This window comes from Zootoca vivipara, chromosome 2 (genome assembly GCF_963506605.1).
Source record: "Zootoca vivipara chromosome 2, rZooViv1.1, whole genome shotgun sequence".
Classification (NCBI taxonomy): Eukaryota; Metazoa; Chordata; class Lepidosauria; order Squamata; family Lacertidae; genus Zootoca; species Zootoca vivipara.
The window spans coordinates 4,094,918-4,104,456 of NC_083277.1; positions in this window are offsets into that span (position 1 = coordinate 4,094,918).

Below are 9,539 nucleotides of genomic sequence, written 5' to 3' on the forward strand. Positions count from 1 at the left end.
CAAATTTCAGGGCGATCGGTCAAGCGGTTACTGAGAAAAGTGGAGCCCACAGTTGCTACCCATGGTCTGAGGGATGGTGGACCGGCCCCCTGCTGAAAAGGTTTGCTGACCCCTAAACAAAACTTTCACAAATCCAACCTTGTTAGGAAGCACACTAAATTGACAGCCTTTATAGCATGTTTTACCTAAAGGTTGGGGTAAGTCATTCTACACTCCAAGCAGGGATCCAAGGAGTTGCTTCTGTCAACCGAAGGGAAAGTTCTGCTGTAAATGTTCTTTGTCACTGAGCTGTGGGATGTGGTGGTGGTGGAGAACCCTCTCGTGATGGTGTTTGGGGCGGCATCCATGCTGAGGCTGCCTCAAATAGGCCTGTGTGGGACTTCATGGCCTTCTCGACAACCATGGGGCTGTCTCAGGGTCCCAGTGGCCCAACGCATGTGGCTGAAACGGCTTTTTTCAGCCAGAACTCACAGGAACTCCGTTCCGGCCCTTCTCAGGTAGGTGCCATTGCCATTAGAAGAGAAGGCGTTCGCGGTGAGTTCCAGCATCTCTTGTTCTGGAAAAATAGTACTGGGCTGAACATATCCTCAATTAGTCCTCCTCTCCATCCCAAAAAGAAAGTGTGGATTGGAAGCCACCTAGAGTGGCTGGGGGAACCTAGTCAGGAGGCATGTAAATAAATTATTATTGGTGATACTTAATTGATGGATTGGGGGGGGGGCTATTTGTGAGTATTGTGATGGGTGGACAATTTTCTGCTGATGTTTGGGCTGAATATGGCTACTCCACTGGGAAAGGTTTCCCTCCTCCTATTTCCCCTTTGTAGTTTAGAAACTTACCTTGAACCTGAAAGTCAGCCAAGCCCTTTCTAGTTCCACATTTTCTGTGTCTTGTGAAATCCTCTTTACTAAATGACCCAAACGTCAGGTGGAATCCTAAATGTTTCTGCATCAAAGGTGCCGGGTCTGTTTTTATAGGCGAACATCAGACTACCTGGCTTCAAATAATCTAATGTGATTTCATGCCCAATAATACTTTTTACATTATTATGTCTCTGGTGTTCAGTGCTAGTGGTGCTCCATTTAATAATGCTTTTTTTAAAAAAAAAATTGGTGAGGAGATTCAGGCCCAATAAAGATGATCGCCTTGTTGCTCCTTCCACCTGCTGGAAAACGAAATTGTTGGAGAAGCGATGGAGGAAATTGTTCGAATGATGAGACAAATCCCGGAGGGGGGGGTCCTTTTAGGGTGCAACAGATTGTAATGGATTGCTTTGAAATACTGTAACTTCAGATGGGGGGGGAGGAAACACCCCCAACCTCCCTGTATTTTGCCAGAACAAAGGTAGCAACCCTATTTAATGGAGTCCCCTGAGAGGGGGGTTGGGAGCAATACTGGCTCTTCAAGGGTTAAAGGCTGCGCTGATATTACGACAGAGGATTTCCTGGGGGAGGGAGAGAGTGTCACTTCCTCCTCCCTTTGTCAAACGTGCGAGGGAGGAGATTCGGCAGAGCGGAAGACTGCATTTTGCAAGGTAGGAAAAGGGGTGGTTTTTTGCGGGGGTGTGTGTTTTTTTGCGGGGCGGGGGGCTCCCGTGTCAGAGCAGCTGCTTTCCAGGAGAGAAGCCCTCTGGAAGAGGAGCATGCATGGGGTTGCACCCCACAATTGAGCCCCGAAAGAGCAAAGGGCCCCGAGGGCTGCAGGGAAGCCCCAGGAGGAGAGCAAGGCAAGAAGGCAAGGCGGCGGGGGGGGGGGGAGAAGCAGTTGTGGGGTGGAGCAGGAAACCCCCCCCCCCAAAGGAAAGGAGGCAGGATGGCTTGGGGAAGAGGAGGAGGAGGGATGTTTTGGAGAAAGAGGGGTCAATTCTGGGTAGAGAGGGCAGGATTAGGCGAATGAGGGTGCCCTTGGGGCTTGGAGGGGGGGCTTTCTGCCTGCTGAGGAGATGCTCTGTCCCTTGAGCTACAGCCCCTTCCCTAATGTGGGGTTGGGGGAGGAGGAGTAATGGAGGGGGGCAGCCCTGTCACAGCTCCAGGCTGGCAGAGAGGAAAGGAAAGGGATGTTTTTAATGGTGGGAGGGTGGGAGGAAGATCCTCTTTCCGGCTTGACTCCACTGTCCTCGCATGGTGGGGTTCAGGAGGGGGGCACTTCTCTTTTACCAAGAAAACTGCAAGTGGGAGCTCCACACCTAGGCAGGCTTATCATTCACCAACAAAGTATCTTGGGCGGAAAATACCTCTTTTACTGAAAGTGGGAGCTTCACACCTCTGAGGCTCCCTTTGCTTCTACCTCCCTCTCAGAAACCTGCAGCTTCTGAGCTCCTCATGAAGGATGAAAGAGGCTGGTCCTGCAAGCCTGGCGAGGATGGAAGGAGGAAGATGGACGGTTGACCTGGTCAGGCTGTCTCCCACAACCTCTGACTGTTCTCTCCCAGGACCCTCAGAGAGATCTGGTGAGTTCCAGGGAATGGAGATGGGGACGTGGGGAGATGTTGGGGGTGAGGAAACTCCCCTGGCAAGAAAAGGAGGAAGGCTGCAGGGCAAGAGCTCCGGGTTGGCAGAGATAAAAGGTAGACAGAAAAGGAAATGTTTTTAATGGTGATGTGAAGAAGACTCATTTTCAGGCAGGACTCCTTTCTTCTCTGGTGGGGTTCAGGAGGAAGACACCCCACTTTTACAATGGAAACTGTGAGTGGGAGCTCTACACATAAGGAGGCCTCCACAGCCTCTTTATGATCTACTTTCAGGTCACTGCTATGCCTGCCATGCCCTGAAGGCTGGAAGGAAGACCTGCGCTCTGCTGCAAGGCCCATTTCCACCTGGCCTAGGGGGTGGAGCCCAGACTCCCCTTCAACAGCCAGAAGAGGCTCCTGGGGGGCCACTGGGACACTCGGGTTGGGGAAAATGGCAAAAATGTTTTATAATGTTTAAAGCAGTTCTAGTTTTGGTTCCTCTGTTTTGTTTTCATTGAGTTGGTGTTGGTTAAATGTTTATTTGGCACAGGTAGGTAGCCGTGTTGGTCTGGTGTAGTCAAAACAAAAATAAACAAAATCCTTCCAGTAGCACCTTAGAGACCAACTAAGTTTGTCATAGTATGAGCTTTTGTGTGCCTGCACACTTCTTCAGATACACTGAAACAGAAGTCACCAGACCCTTATGTATAGTCAGGGGGTGGGGGTATTGGGTGATTGGCTGATAGGAATGGTAAACCTGTTGATGAATTGGTCCTGCAGGAAAAAGCAAGGGGTGAGGTGCTAAAGAAAGCTTTATCATGTATAATGAGATAAGAATCCAGTGTCCTTATCCAGACCAGGTCTCCATGGTTTTAAGCCTGGTAATGAGTTGCAATTCAGCAACTTCTCTTTCCAGATGTTTCTGAAAATAAAACAGCTGCTTTGAGATCTTGTATAGAATGTCCTGGGAGACTGAAGTGTTCTCCTACTGGTTTCTCTGTCTTGTGATTCCTGATGTCAGATTTATGTCCATTTATCCTTTGGCATAGGGTTTGGCCTGTTTGTCCAATATAGAGAGCTGAAGGGCACCGTTGGCATTTGATGGCATACACAATGTTAGAAGATGAGCAATTGAATAGTCCTGAGATGGTATGTTTTATGTTGTTGGGGCCAGTAATGGTGTTGTCCGGGTGTATGTGGCAGCAAAGTTGGCATCTGGGTTTATTGCAGGCTCTGGTACCAGTGTCCATGTTAAGTCTGGTGGTGGTATTATTGTGGGTGAGGAGTTGTTTAAGATGGGGTGGCTGGCTGTATGCAATGAAAGGTCTTCCTCCCAGAGCTTGAGAAAGAGAGCTGTCATTGTCTAGGAGAGGTTGTAGATTTCTGATGATGCGCTGTACTGTTTTAGCTTGGGAGCTGTATGTGATAACTAGTGGTGTTCTGTTATTTTCTTTTTTGGGTCTGTCTTGCAGAAAGTTCTCTCTAGGTATCAGTCTGGCTCTGTTGATCTGTTGTTTAACTTCATCGGGTGGATATTTTAGTTCTTAAAAGGTTTGCTGTAGATGAGAGTCTTGCTGTAGATGAGAGTCTTAGGTGAGAGTCTCTGTCTGTAGAGTTGGAACAGATGCGTCCCTAACGTAGGGCCTGGCTGTATACAATGGATTTTTTGGTAGACTCCTAGATCCTTTTCACATGTACTGCTCTCAAGCCAGGTGTCTCCCATCCTGTATTTGTGCCTTTCATTTTTTTTGCCCAAGTGTAGGCTTGGATTGGGGGCTTTCTGCCTGCTGAGCAGATGCTCTGTCCCTTGAGCTACAGCCCCTTCCCCTAATGTGGGGTTGGGGGAGGAGGAGGAATGGAGAGAGGCAGCCCTGTCACAGCTCCAGGCTGGCAGAGAGGAAATGAAAGGGATGTTTTTAATGGTGGTGGGAAGAAGATCCTCTTTCCGGCTTGACTCCACTGTCCTCGCATGGTGGGGTTTAGGAGGGGGGCACTTCTCTTTAATGCAAGCGGGAGCTTCACACCTAGGCAGGCTTATCATTCACCAACAATATACCTTGGTCGGAAAATACCTGCAGGGCCTCTGAGGCTCCCTTTGCTTCTTCCTCCCTCCCCAGAACCTGCAGCTTCTGATCTCCTGGGTAGGTTGACAGAGGCTGGTCCTGCAAACCTAGAGAGGATAGAAGGAGGAAGATGGACGGTTAACCTGGTCAGGCTGTCTCCCGCCACCTCTGACTGTTCTCTCCCAGGACCCTCAGAGAGATCTGGTGAGTTCCAGGGAATGGTGATGGGGACCTGGGGAGATGTTGGGGGTGAGGAAACTCCCCTGGCAAGACAACGAGGAAGGCTGCAGGGCAAGAGCTCCGGGTTGGCAGAGATAAAAGGTAGACAGAAAAGGAAATGTTTTTAATGGTGATGTGAAGAAGATTCATTTTCAGGCAGGACTCCTTTCTTCTCTGGTGGGGTTCAGGAGGAAGACACCCCACTTTTACCATGGAAACTGTGAGTGGGAACTCTACACATAAGGAGGCTTCCACAGCCTCCGTATGATCCATTTTCGGGTCACTGCTATGCCTGCCATGCCCTGAAGGCTGGAAGGAAGACCTGCGCTCTGCTGCAAGGCCCATTTCCACCTGGCCTAGAGGGTGGAGCCCAGACTCCCCTTCAACAGCCAAAAGAGGCTCCTGGGAGGCCCCTGGGACATTGCTCGAGCATCTCTTAGGTTGGGGCAAATGGCAAAAATGCTTTATAATGTTTAAAACAGTTCTAGTTTTGGTTCCTCTGCTTTGTTTTCATCGAGTTGGTGTTGGTTAAATGTTTATTTGGCACAGGTAGGTAGCCGTGTTGGTCTGGCGTAAAAATAAACAAAATCCTTCCAGTAGCACCTTAGAGACCAACTAAGTTTGTCATTGGTATGAGCTTTCGTGTGCATGCACACTTCTTCTGATACATTGAAACAGAAGTCACCAGTCCCTTATGTATAGTCAGGGGGTGGGGGTATTGGGTGATTGGCTGATAGGAATGGTAAACCTGTTGATGAATTGGTCCTGCAGGAAAAAGCAAGGGGTGAGGTGCTAAAGAAAGCTTTATCATGTATAATGAGATAAGAATCCAGTGTCCTTATTCAGACCAGGTCTCTCCATGGTTTTAAGCTTGGTAATGAGTTGCAATTCAGCAACTTCTCTTTCCAGTCTGTTTCTGACATTTTTCTGTAATAAGACAGCTACTTTGAGATCTTGTATAGATTGTCCTGGGAGACTGAAGTGTTCTCCTACTGGTTTCTCTGTCTTGTGATTTCTGATGTCAGATTTATGTCCATTTATCCTTTGGCGTAGGGTTTGGCCTGTTTGTCCAATATAGAGAGCTGAAGGGCACCGTTGGCATTTGATGGCATACACAATGTTAGAAGATGAGCAATTGAATAGTCCTGAGATGGTATGTTTTATGTTGTTGGGGCCAGTAATGGTGTTGTCCGGGTGTATGTGGCAGCAAAGTTGGCATCTGGGTTTATTGCAGGCTCTGGTACCAGTGTCCATGTTAAGTCTGGTGGTGGTATTATTGTGGGTGAGGAGTTGTTTAAGATGGGGTGGCTGGCTGTATGCAGTGTTCTGTTATTTTTTGGGGGGGGTCTGTCTTGCAGCAAGTTCTCTCTGGGTATCAGTCTGGCTCTGTTGATCTGTTGTTTAACTTCATCAGGTGGATATTTTAGTTCTAAAAAGGTTTGCTGTAGATCTCTTAGGTGAGAGTCTCTGTAGAGTTGGAACAGATGCGGCCGTAACGTAGGGCCTGGCTGTATATGATGGATTGTTTGGTATGTTTGGGATGGTAGCTAGAAGCATGTAGATATGTTTGTTGGTCAGTTGGTTTTCCGTATAGGGTGGTGCCTATACGCCCATCCTGTATTTTTATAGTAGTGTCCAAAAAGTGTGTTTCTTGCATAGATTGGTTCATTGTTAGGTTGATGGTGGGGTGAAATTCATTGAATGTCTGGTGGAAGGTGTCCAGGGTCTGTTGACCATGTGTCCAGTTAATAAAAAATATTGTCAATGTATCGTAGGTACAAGAGAGGTTTGAGTGGGTAGGAGTTTAGGAAACTCCTAAATCTGTTCTAAATCTGCCATGAAGATGTTGGCATACTGTGGGGCCATGCGGGTGCCCATGGCTGTGCCGCTGATCTGGAGGAACAGGTCATCACCAAATTTGAAGTGGTTGTGGGTAAGGACAAATTGGCAGAGTTTGGTAGCAAAGTCCGCTGTGATTTGTTTATTTGGCGTTAGTGGTTAATTTAATTTGGTATAACTGTAAACCGTTTATTACTGCTGTTATTGTTATTCTAACTGTTATTGTTATTGTTGGTTCCTTTGTTGCCTGTATAGGATATTCTGTTGTTATGTTTGATGTTTTGTTGTGTTTTCATATATGCTGTTAGCCGCACAGGGTGGCTGTGGGAACCCAACCAGATTGTGGGATATAAATTTTATATATATGTCCCATTTGGGCTTCTGCAGGGGCAGGAGAATATCTAGGGCAGAGGAAGCCCTGCAGCTTCTCTGAGGCTCCAGCTTGTTTAGGCTTCTGAGCTCCTCCGGAAGGATGAAAGAGGCTGATCCTCTTTCACCCTCTTTCTGCTAACAACAACACCTTGAAGATCCTGGGCCCCAGGGAAATTAGACTGGCCTTGACTAGAGCCAGGGCCTTTTCGGCCATGGCCCCAGCCTGGTGGAACGCTCTCCCACCAGGATTTGACATGTTACCGCAGGGCCTGCAAGACGGAACTGTTCCGCAAGGCCTTTGTCCAGGATGCCGTTTGACTTACTTTCCTTTGTGTAAAACAAGCCCGAAGGAGGCCCCCAACCCGCTCACAGGTCCTTGTATGATCAGTGGAAACAGTTGGTCCTGGCAAGTATTAACCAATCTCACTTCCAACCTGATAATTGCCACCTGCTTAGATTTTAACTTGTCTGAATTAATTTTAAGATGTATTTTAATTTAGTGATGTCTGTTTTTATGCATCTTGTGTTTTCTTAATGATGTTAGCCACTCTGGGTCTGGCCTCGGCCGGAGAGGGCGGGCTACAAAAGTTGTTGTTGTTGTTCTTATTGTTATTATTATTATTCTCATTATTATTCTCCTGCAGACCTAGCGAGGATGGAAGGGGGAAGATGGACGGTTGACCTGGTCAGGCTGCCTCCCACAACCTTTGAATGTTCCCTCCCAGGATCCTCAGTGGGATCTGGTGAGTTGCAGGGAATGGAGATGGGGACCTGGGGAGATGTTGGGGGTGAGGAAGCCCCCCTGGCAAGAAAACGAGGAAGGTTGCAGGGCAAGAGTTCTGGGTTGTGAAAGATAAAAGGTAGAAAAGGAAAGGAATGTTTTTCACTGCTGGAATGGGTGCAGGATTTTTCTTGGGGGGGGGGGCAGGACTTCTGTTAGGGGGGCAGAACCGGCGTAATTGGACAGATAAGTATTTCTAATGTTTTACTTGGTCTGGGGGCTGCCCCCCCCCCGGCTACACCCATGAATGCAGTGACTTCCATAGTATAATGTCATGTTGGGTCCTGATTCTGACACTGGTTAGTAGTTGAAGTGATTGCCAGATGAGGGACTGAATGGGCAGGTTTTTTCGGTTTGCAGTAGCCAAGCTGCCAGGTCAGCAGTGAGAGACTTGTGGGTCATGGCAGCAGTCCCTCTCTAGCCCAGAAAACCATTTTCCTCAAACCGTGTCCTGCTACCCTATATATGTGGCCTCAGGGGTGGGACGGGTGAGGATGTGACTGCAAAGGATATTATCAGGAGCCTGAAAGTGCAGCGCTGATTGTTCCTTGGCACTTGAGACTGTCTGTCAGTGCAGGTCAGCTGATGGTGGCTAATGGATTGAGGTTGAATCCTGACAAGACAGAAGTACTGCTTTTGGGGGGTAGGGGGCATTTTGGTGTGGAGACTCCCTGGTGCTGAATGGGATAACTGTGCCCTTGAAGAACCAGGTGCACAGCCTGGGAGTCATTTTGGACCCACAGTTGTCCATGGAGGCGCTGGTCAATTCTGTGTCTTGGGCAGCTGTCTACCAGCTCCATCTTTCTTTCTTTCTTTCTTTCTTTCTTTCTTTCTTTCTTTCTTTCTTTCTTTCTTTCTTTCTTTCTTTCTTTCTTTCTTTCCTTCCTTCCTTCCTTCCTTCCTTCCTTCCTTCCTTCCTTCCTTCCACCCTGTGGAACGCCCTCCCATCAGATGTCAAAGAGAAAAACTGCTAGCAGATTTTTAGAAGACATCTGAAGGCAGCCCTGTTTAGAGAGGCTTTTAATGTTTAATCAATTATTTTATTTCATTTTTCTGTTGGAAGCCGCCATATAATATTCTTTCCTTCTTTCCTTCTTCCTTCAATTTCTGAATATATGTTTGTTTAGAGTCATATATTACTTGTTTTCTTTTTGCATATGTATATGATTGATAGACTTTTTTATGTGCCAATGTGAGTAGATAAATAGGTACCGCTATGGCGGGAAGGTAAACAGTGTCTCTGTGCGCTCTGGTATCTGTCACAGTGTTTTGCTGCGCAAGAAGTGGTTTAGTCCTGCTGGCCACATGACGCAGAAAGTTGTCTGCGCAAACACTGGTTCCCTCGGCCTGAAAGTGAGATGAGCACCACAACCCCATAGTCACCTTTGACTGGACTTAACCACCCAGGGGTCCTTGACCTTGACCTTTATATATGCTGTAAACTACCCCGTGTGGCTGGGCAAACCCAGCCAGATGGTTGGAGAATAAATAATAAAATCATCATCATCATATGTTACAGAAAGTCTCACTAGGATTGTGATTTACATTACATTTTTAATTGTGATTTTCCCTTAACTTTAGCAGGTGAAGAACACAACAGTCATCGTTCTTGGGACTCATCAGAAAGAACGAAACATAATGTCAAAGGAAAGACCGTTCAAGATCAACAAGAAACTGGACCACAAGAGAAAAACCAAGAAGAGATTGGGAGGAATAATGGTCTTCTTATGCAGACTGATAACGGCCATCGAATCCCATTCCAGAAGGGGAAGAGAACAAATGATAGCTCGTTATGTGCCAAAACATTGACAGTTAA